The sequence below is a fragment of the Sinocyclocheilus rhinocerous genome, unplaced genomic scaffold (assembly GCF_001515625.1).
Source record: "Sinocyclocheilus rhinocerous isolate Xijiao unplaced genomic scaffold, SAMN03320098_v1.1 scaffold395, whole genome shotgun sequence".
Lineage (NCBI taxonomy): Eukaryota > Metazoa > Chordata > Actinopteri > Cypriniformes > Cyprinidae > Sinocyclocheilus > Sinocyclocheilus rhinocerous.
In genome coordinates this window covers 2,407,680-2,430,271 of record NW_015660890.1, presented here as the reverse complement: position 1 = coordinate 2,430,271, position 22,592 = coordinate 2,407,680, and the positions used below count along the sequence as shown (strand labels likewise).

General features: G+C 38.0%; 1 protein-coding gene across 4 annotated transcripts in view; it reads right to left on the bottom strand.

Annotated features, from left to right (window-relative positions):
• cald1a (caldesmon 1a) overlaps positions 1 to 16,821 on the bottom strand; it is a 57,427-nt gene extending 40,606 nt beyond the window's left edge. The window contains exon 1 of one of the 4 annotated variants that reach the window (XR_001638201.1): positions 16,632 to 16,821. The gene's annotated coding sequence lies outside the window, so the exon portion shown is untranslated. Of the gene's footprint in view, positions 1 to 2,579; positions 2,641 to 16,631 lie in introns of those variants that run through there. The other 3 variants (XM_016535435.1, XM_016535438.1, XM_016535437.1) reach the window with 3 other exon arrangements.
• Between the last annotated feature and the right edge of the window lie 5,771 nt (positions 16,822 to 22,592).

Sequence of the window (22,592 nt, the reverse complement as noted above, 5' to 3'; positions counted from 1 at the left end):
TAAAGCCCTCCTTTCCGTGAGCCCTCACTGCTGTGATTGGTCAGATGGCGCAGTCCTTTGTGATTGGTCCAGAGCCGTAGAGAGATTGGCTCTGGATTGGTCTACCGCGTACAGCGCGTGTCGGAAACGAAACGCCCATTGACATGACCGAATGACAGCCCTGGAGACTTGTCAATACATAGAAAAGATGGCATCGATTGTACCTTACCAATTCGAGCCGGAGTCTGATGATGTAACGGTTGAACTGGCCGATCGACAAGAGACTGATTTGCAAACACGACTGGAGCAGGACATTTCTCAGTGGTAATTGATAGACAATAACTTTATTTATCGTGCACTGTCGGCTTCACAACTTTGCAGATAGTTTATGTTCACATACAGCTACATGACACACTGCATGAAAGGTAATATTCGAAAAGGCATAATAGGGGCACTTTAAGACTTTTTAAGACTCACAGAAACCCTGCTGCCTGTGGTAAATTGACTGCATTGGGGACTTTAAGTTGAATTTAACCCTCAATATTCCTTCGTGCCCTTAAAAATCTAATAAATACACATCTTTAGAAATTCAAACATCCCAGTCACTGAACGGATAGGAACAAATCAAGAGAGGACAAGAGGACAGAGAATCTAATTCCCTTTCTATCCTCCGTGTTCACTCTACAAACCAGGAGAAATAAAGAGATCAAGAAGGGTGAGCTGGGAAAGCAGGTCTCGAACCCGAGCCAGGAGAATGAAATCCACACTGCACCTCTGTCTGTGTGCATCCGTGATGACAAACCTACAGATCCACTGCTGAATTATGGGAGCGTGTGCTCGGCGAGATGCGCAGGAAATTGAGCGCACCAATAAAAGTGACTGGAGGCCAGCCGGAGTTGTCCCATAAAGCCAGCTGATTGATTGGGCGGCACACGACCGCAGATCTCAGGACAGTGTCAGGACAGTAATGGCAGGAGTCCAGCACCAGGTCTGGTTCATGTACAATATTACAACACCATGTGATGGGCCAACAATCCCCACTAACACAGTTGTGTTTATGTGCTGAAGGTCAGACGACATGCTGTGCTTCAGAGATTTTAGAGGGGAAAAAAGATGGTCTGGTGCAGTTTCTAGACTTTTTGTTTTCACATCATCAACAGCAAACCAAAATTATACTGAATATCATTAAGCATTATCATTAATATTTGATACATAAGTTTGTTTGCCTTTAACTGCTGACATTTCATAGAGAAACCTTTTTGAAATAATGGTACATTTATTTATAAATCAAATCCAGCAAATTATGGGGGATTTAAGAGGTACGGCCTCCCTAATTAAAGCTAGACTAAAGAAGTCAGGTTGAGGGGGTCTTATAAGTACATATAATTTTTATATATACATTCAACAGCATTTTCAAACAACAATTAACCACCAAACTTAGATTACAAGTTAGTCACAATATAAAATGTCCCAAAATGTCCCTAACCTAACCCTAACCCATGCTTACAAATGTAAGTCTAAACTAGTAGCAAATTTCAGTACACAACAAATTTTTGTATTTGCCGATTTTTAGACAATTTGGGTTGAGCAAAACCAACTTCAAAATGCTGTAAACTGAAATTATCCCCTGTATACTGTATAATTTACACACCGGTGAACCCATTAAATCTTGTAAAACTCTCTATATGGTGATTTTAAGTATGAAAAATCAACCACAAGCACATATATTTTTCAAAATCTTTCTGAAATGTACCCCTAGTCGTAAACAAGGGCTCTAGTCCTGCAATATCAACAATATCAATAGTAATCTTGATGGAAAATGAGCTGTATTATGCACAAATGCTGGTTTGATTTCTTTGGCGATGTTTGGCTTATTGAAAGCCGGTTCCACGTAACCAAAAGCTAGGTTTGGACTCTCCGATGCATCAGCACATTTATGACTCTAGGGCCTTAAAGAAGAAACAGAAGGAATGAGAGAGTAAGTAAGAGAGACAGAAACTGAGAGAGAAAAAGAGCAGGATGTGCCGCTATAAATCCAGTAGAGATTTTGGCAGGAAGAGCAGCAACTGCTTTTCATGGCTGTCACTGGGAAAAGAGGAAAGGCCATTACCTAGGCCTAAGCCTAACCTAGGCTTGGACACTGAATTTGTTGCTCATGATGAATGTCTCAGAATATTTCTACACTGGCATCGATAATGCAAAAGCTTTGCCTTTACATAATGCTGCAAGCATGCATGTCCACTGCACTCAAACATCGGCAATGTCATGGGTTCTATTGCCAGGGAATGCTTGAGCTTGATTAAAAAAAAGTCTATTTATCTTAAATGAAAAGTGAATTGCTTTGGATAAAGCGTCTGGTAAAATATTGTACATGCAATATGCAGGATAAATGTACAGTCAGCGAGTCATTATTGCAAAATAAACCCTTTCAGGGTGATGCAAGGCACCTTGGTTTTGTGTCTGGAACCTGATCACCACATCAGGGTTTATTTTGCGATAATGACTCGCTGACTGTACATTATCTCTTAGGTTTTAAAAATGGGAAGGAGGGGATCAAAAATTCAAGCATGTGCAAAAATAGGTCTCAGTCATTGAATTTCCACGAGGTTGGAAAAGGAGATTCCTGCATTCCCAGACAATGGATCGCATTCCCCGACACGTCTGCATGTCCTGTGAATCACTCTCGGCCTGGTGGCCTACAGTTACCTATGCAAACACCAAATACATCATAAACCGCTCAATTACCCATGATGCCATGCAATTACAGGCTCTGGGATACAGAGTAAATGTCAATAGCTGTAATAAGTAAACAACGTACTCTCTGATGTATGATCTGAAATTACAGGAATAAATTACCATATTGGCCCGAATATAAGACGACCCTGATTATAAGACGACCCCCCTTTTTCCAGATGTACCTTTTGGATAAAGGCTTTTTAAAAACCAAATCTTGTTTTTTCCTCAGTAAAACACATTTTGTCTTCAATTATTTTCATATTGCATATTTTTCCTATTTTAATTTTTGTTTTGAAAGTATGGTAAAAACTGGTAAAATGTACCTACATAATTTAAAAAAAAAGTGTCTTTTAAAATTCTTCTAAAGTTCCTCTATTGTTTAAAATAATAATTTCTTACTTCTACTTATAAATACAGTGTTTTATTTATTACTGAAATAATTTATGATCATATACGTATATTTACATATTTCATATATACAAATAATTAATTATTATATATAAAAAAATATATGTATATTTGCATATGTAAAATAATTTAGTTTGCCAAATCATTCACCTTAAATGTCCACTTTCTCTTTCCAGCACAAAGAACTGAACACGAGAAACGCGAGCACATGGGTTCAGGATGTCGGAAAAAATTTTTTGTTTCCGCTTTTGAATGGACAATTTTCATAGGCATTAACTCATTAAACCCAGGGCCATTTATTTCCGCACAACAGCAGCTGTGCTTCTGGAAATGCATTTCAGGTGCAGAGACGCTTTCATGTTATGCATTTAAAATGCTGATTTTAAATGGTCCTCTCATGCACGTCCAAAGATCGCACCACTATCAGCCAGTGTCGGCATGCAAGCCCCTCAAAAAAGAAAAAAAAGAGCAAGAGGGAAAAGGCCAAATTGAGATGCTTGTACGGCATCAAACGTCTGCTGCCTATTGGCTTGGCTCCACATGACCAAATATGGTAGGAAAAAAGCTCTCTTTCCCGTAAGCAACACGCACAAAAAAAGAAAAACCAAAGGGTTTCACATGCTGTGTAGACAGATAGAGCCTCATGCTCAAACTCGCTGACCACAGAGAGAGAGTGAAGGGACTTCTATCTGCACTCCGAATGATAGCGCTACGTGACGTCTGAGTAGCATCACACAACAAAACATACCTAGCATACTAGCTGTCCCAAACCACATTCAACCCCTCTTCTACACTATCCTCAGCTTGCTGAGGAAAAAAACAGAAAGCTTTTCCCTCCCAGCATTTTTGTCCCAGATTGAGCGGTTTTAGCTTTGAGCTACGTCTCTTCTTACATAACTGCGAGAGACCAGAGTGGAAAAAAAGATTCTTGTCAAAATATCTAGCCACAGAGATGGCCGTGACAGAAAATGCCTTGAAACAGAACGTATCTCAGCGAGCTTTTGATGAGTGCTTCACGGTCTACGCTGCGTGTGATGCAGAAGACATGAAGCCAAGCGCATTTAGCATCCTTATCATGACACGTAACGTTTTTCATGACCTGTTCAGATCACCAAAGCATGCGAGAAGACGCCTGCCAGCGCTTAAGTGTTTAAGCGTTCATTCGTCCGGGTTTGGATCTGATGAGCTCAGTGTGATGTCATGCAAGATACCGTTCTATAAAAGCGATCGTGTACATTCACTACATCATATGTTGACAACTGACAAATTGTTGCAAGGAAAATGATCTCATCCTCATATCGTTCAAAACCCTTTTGACTTTCTTCCCTCGAACACAAAAGGAGAATGTCTGAAGAAACGGGCTGCTCTTTTCCATGTAAGTGAATGGGGACTGGATCTGTCAAGCTAAAACTGCAAAAAAATAAATAAAAATTCATACAAGTTCATACAACCTGTGCATTGCATTGCAAGTCTTCTGAAGTCATATGATAACCGTTGTTCATGCTTGTTGCATGAACAAGCCCAAATTTGATTTATTTATTGATAATCCCTCCACAGAAGCCGTAAACTATTAAAGTTGTATAAACAGCAAAGTCCCATTTTGGTGTTCTTTTAAAGTCATTTTATATACATAGAAAGAATATTAAATGCAATAAAGTGTCTATTTTTATATTTCAAATAACTTAAATAAAATGTCAACTTTTTAAAATATGTATAAAAAAATAGAAAAAGTGATCATACTAAATTGTATTATATTTATGATATGATTAAAAACTTGCTAACAAATGGGTAAAACCTAGAGGTTTGAAGGATAGTGGCAAAGATTGGTATAGATTTAAAATTACAATTAATTAGTTTTTGAGGCTTTTATGTCATCTAATGATTCTTGTTCTAAATATGACAAGATTTTTTGGTATTGTTAACTATTGTTAAACTAAATGACATTTTAGTGGTTGTCTCCAGTAAATCAATGTATATATATATATAGATTTATAATAAATATAACATTTTATAATATTATTTTATTAATAACATTTTATAATTTTATAATAATAAATAAAATAAATGTACATATTCTAATGTGTGAAATAAAAATGTAAAGCTGTATTAAACTTTTTTTGTTTTGATGCTTGAAAACCCCATTTCATCTTTAACCCCAATGCATCCATTTTTCTTTGAGAAATACAGACGGGGGGGAACCTGTTCTGGTCTAATCGTCACATTAAGCTATTGCATGGCTTCATAAGACATAAGACTTGGAATATAACACACAAGTCCTTCAGACTACTTTTGTGGTTTTAAATGTGCTTTTTTAAACAGATCCAATTAGCTTTTATTTCCATAGAGCAGCACATAATTACATTTTTGGGTGTAATTATCCTTTAAAGCTTGTTTCTGCATATAGGCCATCTAAATGAATACCAATCTGTGGTATTAAAAACATCAGGCTTTGCTAAATATCAATTACATACTACATTTGACCTAACATGAGGGCCTCATTTAGGACGAGGCTGCATTTAGCTGTTCACTTTTTCTCTCGCAATTAACATAACCCAGCACTCTCCTGTATATATTACAGCTGGAACATTTAATGGAACATAAAAATGTATTTCCCATAAAGCTAAGAAGTTCCTGATGTGTCTTGTAAAGTGTGTCTATGGAACCCTGCGCACAAGAACGGCAACAAGACTGAAAGAAAAAATATGGGTAAAACCACCAGAGTGATTTAAGGCTCTGCTCAACATCAATATGCAAGAAATATTTTCCCGTTGTGCCCTACATGGTAGCAATACAAGCCAAAAGCACGAAGTGTACACTCTGTACACGTGTGTGCAACATGTACCCCTTGTCCTCCATTCTCAGAAACCAGCTTCTGTCATGTTATTTGTTTATGCCTCATAAGTCTCTGAACTGTGTGAAAACATTCACTCCCCGAGGAGTTATCGGCACGGATAGTGACATTTTTCCATCCAGTTTTCCATTCCATCAGTATTAATCTTCCTCAATGTGGCTGTTTTATAGGCCAGAACTCAGACAATGGAATGTACTTTTCTTCAGTGCACGAGATTTTAAGAGTATTAATTGATGAGAAATTTCTGAAAAATGAAGGGTGTTGCATTCCACAGAAGAGATAGCAGAAATAAGATTATAATAACTCGGGCTGGATGACCTCACTGGCTGGCATTACTCAAGGATACATCATTCGAGAGTTGGAGAGAAGGAACCATATTTTGTGAGCAAACATGCAGAACACAAGCTCTGATGTTTTAACAAATGGTCACCCAGAGTGTATGTCAATGTACGTCAAGATTTGGGGAGGGAGTAATTAGTAAGTATTTATTATATATTAATAATAATTATAAATAAATAGTATAAATATTACATACATTTTTACATTAATAACAATAATATTTAATGATAATATTTATAATAATATAATTTATATCTATCTATCTATCTATCTATCTAATTAAAATATAAATATTATATGTATATTATATATACATTTTTACAATAATAATAATACTAACAATAATATTTTTAAAATATGTATTAATAATAAGCTAATTTCAGTAATGCAAGTGTGTGTGTATATACACACACACACACACACACACAATATTAAAAGATGATTATATATAATGATTAGGGTTTCAAAAAGGTGGAAAATTTCCAGTAAATTTCAGAAATTTAGGAAACGTTCCAGGATTTTTTGGAATATTCCAGGGATTTTTGGAAAGTTTCCGGAAATTTACAGAATTTCACCCCTTTGCAACCCTAATAATGATATACAATATATTATAAGTACAAAGATATGCATGTTCACGGCAGAATCCGTTGTACTTTGAGACTCCTTAGATGACACATTCCTGAGTGCAGAACCCTTTCCCGTGCCCCTCTCCTCTCTCTTCCAGCTACGCTACCAGATCTCCCCTCTTCTGTGCATATTTCTGCTGGCTGTTATTATTAGCATGGCTCCAGGCCAGCGTTGTCAGGGGCCGAGCGCTGTGTGGCCCTCACGGACAGCAGCTCGACCTGTAAAGATGCAGGTATATCACACACGCACACCGAGCGTCACTCACACCGGCCACGTCGCCGTGTATAAGACATTGTCTGGCAAATTCACCGTGGCTATGTTTAGTGCCACAGGGCTGTGCAGCTCGTTCAGGAAAACCTCAAAAAACCGTTCTTTCACTGCGGCTGCAACTGCCAGTTCCAAGAAAAATCTCTCTTTCTCGAGCAAGCACGCAGTCGCTTATATTTACCCGGCTTTGGATGATTTTGCGAGCTTTATGATAAATTCCTCTATTTTAGTCGAGTGAAATATTACCGCAGTTAAGCCTAGAAATGTTTGAGTGCAAGCGCTCCGTCATGCAGCTCAACTCGATGTACCCTTCCACTCCGCAAAGCCTTTTAAGGGAAAAAAAGTGCATAAATCATTACCTCAGAGTTCAATATAAAGGACTCCTGCTGCATAATCTTTACATTTACAAGAAAAACACAAATCTCAGGCAAGCATGAAATTGTAAATAATTGAATATTGGAGCTATGGGGCGGTTTCAGGTTCCCGGGTTGAGGGTAGCTAATGGCCGAACTGGAAATGAGATTAATCCACAAACCCAAGCGCCACTGGAGCCACTCCAAAACGACGCTGGCCCTTGCTTTTACACACCTGTGCCACACACAAGCACCCATTCAGGGTGCTGACATTGGTTGTGTTGACACAGATCCTGAGTGACTCGCTATTGCGTTTCAGAAGCGCCCGACTCAATTCCCGATCATTAAGTCTAACCTGAACTAATGGAGGACCGTTATTATCCGCGGTGGTCTCACAGACGCCGGTCACAGACTTGAGTGGCGCTGCAGCAGCACACGCACACACACACACACACACACACACACACACAGAGCAGACAGATTGCAACAAGTGGCCATTGTTCTTGTTACTGAGGCCGTGTTCATTAAAGCAAACCTTAATGAGGTCTGCAGGCCTTCCATAGACACACACACACAAGACCTCAATCACATTCATCAAAACCTCTCAAGTATTTCATCACTCAAAGAGACATGCACAAGTGCTTTTACCCATTTTTAAAGACATGTTTGAATGCTGTGTGCGTCAGTGATTAACAATAATGAGTCTGTAATTACGGCCGACTCCCTATCAATTTGCATCAAGGAAGAAATAAACAAAGGGCCTGTTTGCTGCTGCTATTGTTTTGGCCTCAGCGTCACCGAATGCTAATTTCCCACAATTTGGTTGTTGACCCTGTTCTAAAACATGCCTAGACTGTCTATATAGGTACTTGCTATTAAGGCAGCATAACTGAAACTGAACCTCATAAGCGACTAGGTAATTGCGTTTTGTATTAGCATGGTGCTAAGCTAACAGCACACAAGATCTATTTTTGTGTCAACAATTTTTGATATTAAATGAAATGTTTCATCGTGCTATCTTGGATGATTTTTTTAGCCTACAGGTTTTCTTTTTACAGCAATGACAACAAAGAACAATTTTTGGTTTGCCAAGAGCCTTTTATTGAACAGTTCTTAAAAGAACCTTTAACATCCATGGAAACTTTTTCATTGCACAAAAGGTTCTTTATAGTGGAAAAAGGTTCACACTATGAAAAATGGTTATTTTAAGAAAAATATTTTGTATATTCTGTCACCATAAACTGGCCTGTCAATCATTTAGCTACAGTAACCCCCTGATATACATACTTCACATTTCAGTTCATTTAATTTGCGCTACTTAACAATTCTTCCTACCGTACTAGAGAGAAAAGTAGCAGCACGACGATCTGCCAGTCATTGGTCTTTCATGAAGAGATCTTGTCAAATGCTTTTGCATAATAATGAATTTTCAAAGTTGAATGCATGGTCGAACGTATCTGTGAACGTTTCTAAATGTTCACTATGGAAGTCTGAATAAAAAAAGAGGTAATTGCAACTTCTTATCTCACAATTCAGACTTTTTTCCTCAGAATTGTGAGATATAAACTCGCAATTGCGAGAGATTTTTTTTTGAATTTAGAATCTCGCAATTGAGACTTTTTTTCTCAGAATTCCAAGTTTATATCTTGCAATTCTGACTTTATAACATGCAATTACGAGTTAAGTCAGAATTGTGAGATATAAACTCGGGAAAGTGTTCGAATCGAATGAATCGGGAAAGTTGTCGAGCCAGGATTCGAAATTGGGATGCCCAAATATCCACCAGAAACAGTAGATTGTCCAGGTACCTTTGGGATACTCATTTCCCAGTCATTATGAGTTTCAGTTTCACTCATTTCAACATACTACATACTACGATTCAACACTAATTCTAATTTCAAATACTATTCAGGACAGATAGTATGTTGAATTGGGACACAGTAGATTCCAATATAGTGTTTGATGGTAGCATGCTGAAAAGCTAACAAGATTCCTTATAAAGGACATGTGCAATGCTGCCTTTGAATTTGGTCATTATGTGGTATATTAACAACATTACAAACCTTTTGGAACACCTTTGAAGCCTTAATATCTAAGTTGGCAGTTCACTAGGGTCTTGGAACAGAGCTACTACACAACCAATGCAAATGACTTACTATAAATACAACGTATATTTTTTATGATTACCGCCTTTGAATCACATTAGGTCCATTCTGAACACATTTTCTGACTACTGGGACGTGTATAAAATAAATTCCCTGTCTTTTCTGCTCACTTAGAATCACTAGCCCTGCAAAGTACAGCAGGCAAGCGTCTCCGCTAGTTTGGACTCCAACTGAAGGGTAATAAAATCCGCTTTAAAAAAGCCAGCCCTGAGATGTTTATTAATAGCATGAAGAGCAAATGTAATGGGGAATCATTAATAACACATTTCTTATGAGGTAAGAGTCTCTCGAATGCCCGTTTGTCTCCGCACAGAGCGTTGCTGATTAAAAACTCTCACTATGAGAGCGCATTTCTGCATCTGACTCACTGCCAGCTGTCTGCCAATGAAGAAATTAACTCATTCCACAGTGCTTCTCAACTTACAAATACAAACCGAGCTGCAATACCACAAAGTGACGTATAGTTCCGCTTATGTAAAGCAGTCAGGATGCATTTCATTTAATGCGCGCAGGTAAATATACATTCGAAAAAGGAATCCTGAGTGACAGCCACGCCGGCGGCTTTGATCTCAGGCTTTAATCAGCTTTAATTGGCTCTCTCAGAAGAACGCAATGACATGTGAAGTGGAAAGAAAAAGGAGGCCAGTGTGCGCGCGCGACGCTGCCTCGCATTCCTGAGGATCCCTCTGTGGCGAGTGCGCTAGTACGTAAATATGCTTCTGATTAGAAGAAAAGAGTTCACTCCATAAAGGCTCTCTTAAACAATTACCGCTGCTACCATTACCAGACGCACACATAAAGACTGAGGTCTGTTAAAGAATTAACAGACAGAGAAATAAGACTAGCGTCGAATCATACCACTGAGGTATTGAGGGGATTTTGCTCTGGGTTAAAAAAAAAAAATGATTTCAACATCATCAGTCAGCTTTTGCCTTTGGCAGCCCGTGTAGGTCATCTGTTACTCAATACTGCTCAAATTCATCATGCTAGCAGTAACATCACCTCTCAAGATTGGCTTTTTCTTTGACCCAGCTTGGCTCGTGAGAAGGATGCATGTACGATCTGACCATGTAAGGCTGAAAGAGCACAAAGCGAGCCGGCAAAGAGAAGCGTGCTTGCTTTCTTAGGTCAGGAGGTCAGAAGAGTTTGACTAGCAGCTCGCTAAAGCGCTCCTTACCTCAGCAGAATAGGCATTTGTCAAATCAAAGCTCGCTGGCTCTCCCTCAACACCTTTATGGGAGCGCTGGCGTGGATTCAAGCTCACAACACGGGCCCTCTGCTAAGCACCTACATCAACATGACCTCATGCTAGAGTCAACGTCAATTTTCATGCGTTCTTTCGCTTCTGCATCATGGCCGACCCTAAATATGTCCCCTAATTTTTCATTTCCCTCTCATGGTGTGATTTCTAATGGAATGTGCTGGACATCTCTTGATTAGTTTTGTTTGTTTAGTGGTCGGCTGAGGCAGAAGACAAGGAAAATGGGCTCGCCGACACATTTTCTGTCCATGTTTTTGCAGATGAGAATCAGCTCGCTGCAAAAAATAAAAGCTCACATTGGCTACACGTTACTATTATGGTCATTTTGAAAACTTGACATCACATGGTTTTTGAAGGATATGGCATATATTCAGGTATGTAAGAATGATATGAAAAGTGGAGGAGCACTCAGCATTGGTTATTATGAATATTGAATATTGAATTAAATGATTGCCACTTACCACTTGCATGTTCATTCAGACCAATGAACATTCCTGTAGCTCAAAGAGACACCAAGGTCATGGGTTCGATTCCCAGGGAATGCATGAACTAATAACATGCACAACTTTAATGCAATGTAAATGACTTTGGATAAAATAATAATCCAAATGCATAAACAGAATTGCCCATTGATGATGCTACCAGTTATCAGGCTTTTCTCCTTAGTCTTAAATGGAAAGTTCACCTACAAATTAGAATTCGGTCATCATTTAACTCATCCTCATGTCGTTCTAAACCTGCATGACTTTCTTTCTTCTGAACTTTGAAAAATGTCTTCAACTAAAGTCAATGCTGTTGGGACCCCACTGACTTACACATACGAAAGTAAATTATAGAACAACATGAAGATGAGTAAAGCCTGTGTTATACTTTCCGCGTCCGCGAGTCCGCTAGGGTCCGCTATGGCATGCGTGACGTAAAAATCGTCATCGGAGAGTGTGCGCGGAGGCTCCGTGTGGATATCCGTGTGCCTCAACATTTTTTGTGACCACGCGGACAAGTACGCGCGGTCAGTAGGCTACTGCGCATGCACAGGCTGTGTGAAGAAGCCTGTTGCTACTCGAACCTGTACAATCCGTCGATAAAACAATATAAAGACAGCCAAATGTGCAATAACTCTGGGCAATTCTTTGTTCACATGTTTGTTTATTGTTCAAGCCGATCTACTACGCATGTATGGAACATGTATCAGCATATGCTTTCGGAAGTATAAATACAAGTAGTCCGCGTCCGCGCTGTCCGTGTACGCGTCCAGATTGCTCATGCGGAAAGTATAACACAGGCTTAAGGATGGCAAAATTTTAATTTCTGAGTGAACTAGTCCTTTAAAGTCACAGCTTTATATGGCCAGGCTACAATTCTTTTCTTTGCATTGCAGCCAAGCAAAAATAACGATTATATCCCTAAAATTGTAAACGTTCCTTTATTCTAAAATTCGCCATTTTTAGACAATTAATCAATATCGCAGCTTCTTAGTTGTCATCTTTATTCCCAACTGAAGCGTTATCCCTTCTCTGTCCATGTAGAAGAGTGGAGAAGCAAAAACATCCATTAGCCTTCATCACCCCTGAAAAATCCTGACAAACCAGCGGTCTGAGCACAAGCCTAGTGTACTTAAGATCTCCTCAAAATCCAAGGCCAGGCACCATTAGACTTTTCCACTGAAACCTGCCGTCTCAATAAAGGACAACAAACAGACCACAAAGTCAAATTACAGCAAGAAAAAAAACGATGGAATCCTGCAGCAGAAGGACTTAATGTAAAAGGCGGGAGGAATTTCAGATTTATATATTACTAACAAAACATCTGGGGCACTTATTGCATATTTGCAGGGACCTAAATAAACACGAGCTAAAGTTTCAGACGGCTCTGACTTCACAATCGAGGAATGCCCCCGTTTCGCCGCGTTTCCCGATCGTCACTGTTGGTTTGGAGCTCAGATGGTCTGAGAACACTCAGAAACGCTGCAGCGTTACACAACTGCGGTTCCTGGATCCAGTGCTTTAAAATTACAGGCTATCAGATTCAAAGCGGCAGAGGAATAGCTGAACATATGAAGGGGGAAGGGTTAGAGAGCTGCATCTCTCTGAGGTTTCTGCAGCACGTCAATCATGCTAACAAAAAGTTAATTGAACACCTCACAAGAGTCATCTAAAACAACCATTATTCCAGCTTTGCTTTACACAATGACTTTGAGGATGCTTTGTATTTCCAAAGTGTAAGAACGAACGAGCAATCAAAATAGAAAGAGAATGCATGACGCATGTGCATAAATCTTTTTGGGGATAACCAAAAGTGATTTCAGTACAGTCATGGGAGTTTCATATCTAGAAAATTGTTTTGCACATTTAATGAGAACCTCTATAATGCAAACTTTCAAATTAAATTGTCAGCTCAACTCAATATAATTACATGTTTTGATGCATTTGAGGGATCCAAATAGATTTTTGGCAAATGTTCTGCTCTTGATAAAACAAGGCCATGAATGTAGACTAAAGCAGATAAGAAGCAGAAGGACATCAGTCTAGAGTGTCCGAATGCCCAAATAGGGCCGGGCTGTATGAGACTGTAAGAAATGTGTCTGCAGATTCTTCTATACTTTTTATACCTGAAGTCCGACAACAAACAGAAAACTATAATCTACTCTGCATGTTGTTTTACAGACGGGTGCCTCCAGTGTAGACAGCTGCATTGATTATAGTGGGAGAGATTTAGTTTTGACGTGACATGCTGCTCACGTCTGGTGAAGACACTCTGTAACTGTAGGTTATTTACAGGTGGCAAGCAACATCACAACTTGCCATATTAACAAGAATTCATCCAGTCATATTTATACTATATTACTGTTTTAGTCTTAAGTTTTAAACTCTATTATATAAATGTTAAGCAGCTGTTTCAGAGGTAATGGTAGACTTATTCATTTGTTATGAATGATCTTATAATTTGCTTCTAAATATATCAAAAGTTTGGGATCAGTAAGATTTTTTATGTTTTTTAAAGAAGTCTCTTTTGCTCATGAAGGCTGCATTTTTTAACCAAATGTTATATATTTTTTCATCAAAAATACAGAATATGAAATAACAAAAATATGAAATATTATTACAATTTAGTTTTCTATTATAATATACTAAGCTGAATTTTCATCAGCCATTACTCCAGTCTTCAGTGTCACATGATCCTTCAGAAATCATAATATTATGATTTATTATCAGTGTTGGAACTTTGAAACAGTTGTGCTGCTTAAGATTTTTTTTTTAAAACTGTGATACTTTTTTGATAGGATCCTTTGAATAAAAAGTTAAAAAGAACAGGATTTATTCAAGTCTTTACTATTCAAGTCTTTACGATCACTTTTTATCATTTTAACACATCCTAGCTGAGTAAAAGTATTAATTTCTTTTTTATAAAAATGAAAAAATAAAAAAAATGTAATGACCCCAAACTTTTGAATGGTAGTATACACTGTTACAAAAGCTTTCTATTGGCATTACATGACTGTGTAATACACAAAATCACTTTTTTCTCAGTAAAATAACTTATAGACATGATAGATACTGTTACCATCATATAATTTACCACTCATATAATATCATACTACTAATATACAGTACCCATTAGCGGGAATTAAAAAAAAAAAAATCATGGAGTATTAAGTCTCTCTAACACTTGTCATAAACATTGCAATCATCTACTGCAAAAAAAAAAAAAACACCATAATTCAAGAAGAAAAGACAGTATTTTTGACATTATATGACAACAGTTGCTTAATGTATCTAAGTGACAAAGACTATCTCAAACATTAGGCTAGTATTCAAACGTTGTCTATAAACAAAAGGAAGGTCCCAGAATTGACATTTTTTGGCCTTTATTTTATCCCATTATAAACGTTTACATGGTTTAATGTGCCTTAAAACACCACATTTCATTTGCACCCAAAGTCCTTTCTAAATGGAGGAAAACACTACCGTTCTTCTTGGATTACAGTGTGTCATCTTTTTGGCAGTAGATAGTGTTTATGACAAGGGAAGAATTTCAGTTCTCTCAGGTCATTGTGACTTTATTCATCATAATTTACATGAGTGGCTCTGGACGGGTCTGTTGAAAGACGGACCCTCTAGACCCCTACAGGCAGCCTGTTCCCATAACCCCACAAAGAGGGAGCCAAAACAGAGAAAAAGGTGCAAAATGGGGGAAAACAGTGCTGTTTTGCATTCCAGAGACTATTCCAATCATCTGTCACCGTGTTCAGTCTGTTCCTTTTAAGGCGAGGGCATTCCCCACATATTTTCCAAACACCACACTGTTATCAGATCCCGTTTCACGGCCAATTACTGGCCCGCAGTGCTGCAAGCACCACGCTTCACTGTCCGTGCTGCTATTCTGACAGCACATCACTCCATCATTCTGCGTTCAGATCTTCCCTCAAGCTCTAACTCGTACATCTAAAGGTCACAGCAATAAAACGAGGTCCCGAGTCACAATCTGACAGATTCTGTACTAAGCTGCATGCACATTATAAGCTGAATCAGCCGAATACGCAGCTGCCCTACAGTAGGCGTAGAAGCCTGGCCTGTGCGGTTTTGTTAATAAACGGGGCAATAAAATTAATTTAATAGTTTACAATAAGTACAGAGCTTGCATTCTTTGTCGGTCGGGATTTACGGGTTCGCTGCCAAAACGCAAACAGCAACAATCAAGATGCTTCATAAATGCATCGCTTTAGTTAAACAAGCACTCAATGGTTCCCAGAAGAGAAATTTCCCAAAGCATCCAGTCTAAACCCCCCACCCCCTCAGCTCCGTCCCAAATCCCACAACAGACATGAATTAAACAATATAAAAATGCTCATGGCCGGTGATTCCACACCACAAATATTTTGAGAAGAGAGTGTGGAGATGCGGGCAGCCAGAGAAAACTTTAAATCCGTTTTGGACGATACCAAGGAGAATCTTAATGGGTTACAGCAGCATCCCTAAATCTAGGCATGGGACAGTAGCTCCCTATTTATGTAGACTACAGGACGCTTAAGGAGAGGTTACTCACACAGAATCCCTCAAAAAGATGCAAAAAAGCTGAAGATCCCTAAAAGAGTTAGATGCAATGAAAGTTGTATTGCAGCAAAGCACACTTAAACCAATCCAGTCAGGTCAACAGAGTATCAAAATGCCTATTTTTAGACAGTTTTGGCAGCTGTCAATCAACCCAGGCCTTTTTCTAGAGATTTTGGCTTGTGTATAGGAAAGAAATGCAGGCTGATTCGTAAATGAGATGAAGAAGTATGCAAATGGTGGGTGTGGAAAGAAAGGGGACAAGAAATAGGATTAAGAGACTTAAATAAACATTCAATATAACTCTCAAACACTCAAATAACAATCAACATGCATCAATGCACAAGTAGCCTATATTTATATGTATCCCAAAGCTGAATCACAGATTTAGAGCTAGAACTTTCTAAAAGTGCAAACTAATATATAGCCTAATATTCAACATGCATGCAATATAAGCCACGCTTTTTTAAACAAAAGACTTCAGTGAGACTGACGCCAAATGGTTAATGTTTTATCAAGCAAGGAGGAAGAGTTTGTAAAAGCGCGTGCAGTTAGTAAACTCGCATCCAAACATCTGGCAGTGACGGTAAAACTCACCTGCGCGGTGAGGCGAACGAAGTGTGCGTCCTTTAGATGTGCGAAGAAACCTGCAAAGAGAAAACGACTAGAGCTGTTCCTTCTCTCCCAAAATCTCCAGCGTTCAGTAACAGGACTCTGAGTTTGGGAAGCTCCTCCCTTTAGAAGCCATTCACTCCATCCGACCTCCGCCTTCTTCACCCGCCGAGTACAGCTGCAGGTCCAGACTCGTTTAAAGCACTGGTAACACGATTTAATAACCTTAATTTAAAGGAATAAGCGAACACTACTGCATTATAGTATTTTTTATTAAATCATTATTTAATGTAGAAAGTAAAATCATAAATATATAACACAAGTTCCTGAATCCTCACTTTCAAACTCAACATATCCCGTTTAAAACAGATATTTGACAGCAACCTTGACCAAACAATCATCACGTCGTCCTGAAGGGGTTTATTTTGCGATAGAGACAGGTTACTGTATATTATCCCGCTTATTAAATGGCACTCACTAAATAAATAAATACGTGGACATATTGATGTGATTTTAAATTATTTACCTGTAGCTTACCTTAACGCTTCCGCGAAGAAAAATAGTCCATTACAGTGAGTAAAACAGTCAGTTTTAGCAACAAGAGGGAAAACTCCAAGAATATTATTTACAGTAATATATTAATACTAAAGTTATCTGAGGTAGTTTCCAGGTAATAGCTAGGTAACATTAAGAGACTCGATATGTCACCAGTTGCGAGAGTGAACGCGGCGTGATACGAGAGACATGAAAGTAACGCCAGATGAAAATAGTAGTTAGTAACGTAATAGATTACATTACACATTTTAGGTAATATAAACTGACTGCCTTTTGATAAGTTTTAGATTACTTTTGACCTAACTCGTTTATTAGCCTACATTAATTTGAATAGAATAATTGTGTGGCCTGCCATTTTAACTCTTCAATAATCCAAAGAATAATTCAATAATCATGTAGCCTAATCAATAAAAAGTAACTCTAAAGTATTTATTTATTTATTTGATGAGGTCATTTATTAATTACCTCAAAAAATAAACATGATAACCAAAATAAAATGCTGAGCCTCTATACTGAGGTACATTCAAGGATGTTTTGACCAAAAATGTGTGTGTAAGTGTATTGTGTGAGAATCAGACCACAGTATTAGACCTGAGGTCGGTGTGTGTGTGTGTGTGTGTGTGTGTGTGTGTGTGTGTGTGTGTGTCTTGGCAAAATTAAAAAGAATGACTGAAAATTGCGTTCTTGAACTCTGGCAAATAAATCAAGCAAAAGCCATCGAAGGAAAATGAGGATTTATTTGTTCTACATATATGAGTCTGGTGGAACAGAAGTGCTCAAGTGCTTCACCTCAAAGTGCGAGCAAAATATCTCCTAGTATTTTCCCACGAATTGGAAACCGAGAGCAGTCAAATGTCGATCGCTTTGCCTGTAATTTGGTTACACAGGAGAAGTTGCCAGACATTTTTGGTCTTTTGATCCGAGGGCTTTGCCTGCACTATATTTGCCTGAAGATCTCAGATGTTTACTTTTATAATGTGCGTTGGTTTATAACATCAGGGAAAGACCTCAGATGACCTCAGATATTAATACCAGTTCCTGAAAATATTAGCCGCTTGCCTTAACTTGCTCGAAGAAAGGGAATATCTGAAGATTGTCTCTCTCTATGGGAGTACATGAACTTGATTTAACCAGGACATCTGAAGCATCGAGAGTTTAACATCACAGAGAATTGTAGGTGAACCCCAGGGTGCTAATATCTGCTCTGCTTTCTATCTTTCACATGACTGTTCATCTCCAATGGCCTCGTGATTGTGGACACTGAAGATTTAAACTGCAATAACTTACCAAGTGAGACATTTTTACGTTTTCTACTATAAATAATGAACTGTACAAGGTATGACCTGTTGATTTTAATATACAGAAGACGAAGTATGCAGCATCTCGGTTATCAACTCGGTGAAGTGAGGACGTTACAGAACAATCTGATAATTCTCCTTGATCTCTGAACTTCTCTCACATTGATCCTAAACCTTCCTGGCATTAAAAAGAGTGCGGCAGGATACAATGAACCTTTGGAAGTCGTTTTCCAGGGAGGAAGAACAATGTGCGTCTAACATTGCCAAAGAGACGGCATCTGTATCCAATCTAAACCAAATCCATCTGCTAATCATAAAAATGAGAAACCTGCATTAATAGGATAGTAAAAAGATACGGCATGCTTTAAGATTATGCACAAAGGTTTCAAAATAACTTTGATCCACTTGAAAAACATTTAGATGGTGCTTTTTTCTTTTTCATGTTTGGACAAATAGAAAACTTGCAGCATATGGGTACTTGCCACACAACCTATCTATCTATCGATCTATCTATCTATATAAATCAGGTTAAAATATAAATGCATGTAAAAGGTAAAGTGCAAACCTTTTTATTTTTTTATTATTTGACAAATAAAAAATACACTTTAAAATGATTTTTTGAATTTGTAAAAAAGAAAAAAAATTATTAAAGTACATTTTACAAGAAAATGCTATTACAGTGTTTTAACTTCCAAATTTCACGTTTAATTCAGTGTTACTGGCCATTTCTTCGTAATTATTTGTGAAATTTACTAGCAGTTTTTGAGCGAAAAACTGATTCAAAGTAAAAAAAAAAAAAATATTCCATTTAGCCTGTCAATTAATGTGAGGTCATAAAATTAATATAAAATAAATAATTATTTAAAAAATGTTTAAATTAGATCTATGTGAAGTAATACTTCATGTTAACTACTCATATCCACATACACATACCTCGAATCCACAGGTATTGATTCACTGGTCTAGTTCAGCTGAATTCACAGATTTAGTTCCCTCTGCTGATTTAAAGATTCTGTTATGACCTAAAGCTTTTTCTGTGCTGAAGTGGATGTGCTGACTCGGGTCTCGTTGACTGATGGCATTTCTGTGCCGGTTTGCCATCTGTGTGGTAATAGAGGATACAGTGTCCACCCAAATTCCTTCCCTTCACCTCCCTGTACTCCCTTCTCTAAACACCACTACATCTGTCCATGCACAAAATGTTTTATTTCAGATAAAAACTATAACACCTGACTTGTATCTTTTTTACAATGGTATTCTTTGTTGTGACTCTACAGCTGATGTAAGGCTCCATTTAAGGCCTGCTGATAAGTCAGTGTGACTTTGTCGCCCCCTGGTGTTGATTTAATGCCAGTTCAGTCGATGTAGTATAAATGCAGAGCGCCATCTGTAGGTCAATACCTACAACTGCTTTAAACTGGGTATTCGACAGCATGTTTTAATCAAACATTTGATCTTTTAATGAAGGACTCCAACGTCCTAATTCACTTAACCACTTACTGTGCGCCCCTATTTTTGAGCATTTTCTGAAAAACGACATACCCAAATAAAAATGTCTGTAGCTCTTGAACCTGGTCTATATTTATAAATCTGGTATTGTTTGAAACTACACACTTGAACCTTTTACATACACACGCACAAACATGCATACATAAATCATGTAGCCCTTTCATATTTTCCCTCTTCGTTGTCATTTTTATCATCTAAAACAGCTAAAATGAAACAAAAGCTGCAAACACATGATAAACTCCTCGAATCCACAGGTATTGATTCACTGGTCTAGTTCAGCTGAATTCACAGATTTAGTTCCCTCTGCTGATTTAAAGATTCTGTTATGACCTAAAGCTTTTTCTGTGCTGAAGTGGATGTGCTGACTCGGGTCTCGTTGACTGATGGCATTTCTGTGCCGGTTTGCCATCTGTGTGGTAATAGAGGATACAGTGTCCACCCAAATTCCTTCCCTTCACCTCCCTGTACTCCCTTCTCTAAACACCACTACATCTGTCCATGCACAAAATGTTTTATTTCAGATAAAAACTATAACACCTGACTTGTATCTTTTTTACAATGGTATTCTTTGTTGTGACTCTACAGCTGATGTAAGGCTCCATTTAAGGCCTGCTGATAAGTCAGTGTGACTTTGTCGCCCCCTGGTGTTGATTTAATGCCAGTTCAGTCGATGTAGTATAAATGCAGAGCGCCATCTGTAGGTCAATACCTACAACTGCTTTAAACTGGGTATTCGACAGCATGTTTTAATCAAACATTTGATCTTTTAATGAAGGACTCCAACGTCCTAATTCACTTAACCACTTACTGTGCGCCCCTATTTTTGAGCATTTTCTGAAAAACGACATACCCAAATAAAAATGTCTGTAGCTCTTGAACCTGGTCTATATTTATAAATCTTGTCACAAAAACGCGCGCACACACACACACACACACACACACACACACAAACACATAATACTCGTACATACGCACGCACGCACAAACACACACGCACTCAATCAATACATACGCACAAACACACTCAATACTCATACACACACACACACGCACGCACATACTCAATAAATGTTTTAATGGCCGGTCCTTCAGCATTTATGTTAACCCTTTCCTCTCTGGTGTATTGATTTAAAAAACAAGCTCAGAACATGGATCTTGAGTGTTTTAGCTGTCAAATGATATATAGTTTATGATAGTTGATTGAATATTGTTTTAAAACAAAGGTAATAAATAGCACAGACACGCCTAAACACGCCCTTCCGGCCCGTGGGCGGGCTAACAGGTTAATAAACTTTTATTAAAAATTAAACTATTTTCTGTTTGTAAACTTCAAACAGGTAATAAAATAATCAAGCTCTTCACCCGAGGGTAAACTGTAGCTTTATTGGTTTCAATCAACACTGAATATGAAGCAAATATTTACACAGTTGATATGACATGATATGAATATGAGGTTGTTCTATTATCTAATCCCTCTCTATGGACAGCATGGCACTCGCACATTTTAATCGCAGCAAATCACAATTTAATATTGCGTGCAAGCCACAGCTGGCTGACAAAATAAATGAATAATTTACCATAAAATAATGTTCAAGGTGATTCAGATTAAAAAAAACAACATGAGCTTTCTATCAAGATGACCCTTTATCATTTTAAAATATATTCAAAAAGAAAACAGTTATTTTAAATTGTAATATTTCACAATTTGTCTGTTTTTACTGTATTTTTGATCAAATAAATGTAGCTAGTGAGCATAAGAGACTTCTTTTCAAAACAATTAAAAAAAATTGTAACAACCCCAGATTTTTGAACGGCAAATCGCTGTTTATAGGAATAGTAGTGAAAAAATGTGCTAAAAATGTATTCATCCTCAGGTCATCCAAGATGTAGCCTTCATTGGAAGAGATATGGAGAAATTCAAATTCCATCACTGTCTCACCAATGGATCCTCTGCAGTGAATGGGTGCCGTCAGAACGAGAGTCCAAACAGCTGATAAAAACATCACAATAATCCACACCACTCCAGTCCATTATTTAACAGCTTGTGAAGTAAAAACTGTGCATTTGTAAGAATCATATCCATAATTAAGAGATTTTTAACTTCAAACTGTTGCTTCAGGCTAAATTACAAGTCCTCTATCCATAATATTGCTTTCTCCAATGAAAAAGTAATCTCATCTGAATCAAGCACTGTTTACAAGCGCAACCAGTCCAGATCAGTTCTAAACAAATATGTTGGTGAATTTTGATGTGAGAGGAGAAAAGAAGATGGATTTTTTCACTTAAGGAAGCAATATTGTGGATTATGCACTCATATTTTGGCCATAAGTGACGGATTAAAGTTCAGTGCCTTAATGATGGATGTTTCTTACAAACACGCAACTTTCTCTTCACAAGACATTCATTGATGGTTCACTTGTGATGTTTTAATCAGCTGTTTGGACTCTCATTCTGACGGCACCCATTCACTGCAGAGGATCCATTGGTGAGCAAGTGATGGAATGCTACATTTCTCCAAATCTGTTCTGCTAAAGAAACAAACTACAAACTACAAACTACTACAACAAACTACACCTGAGGCTGA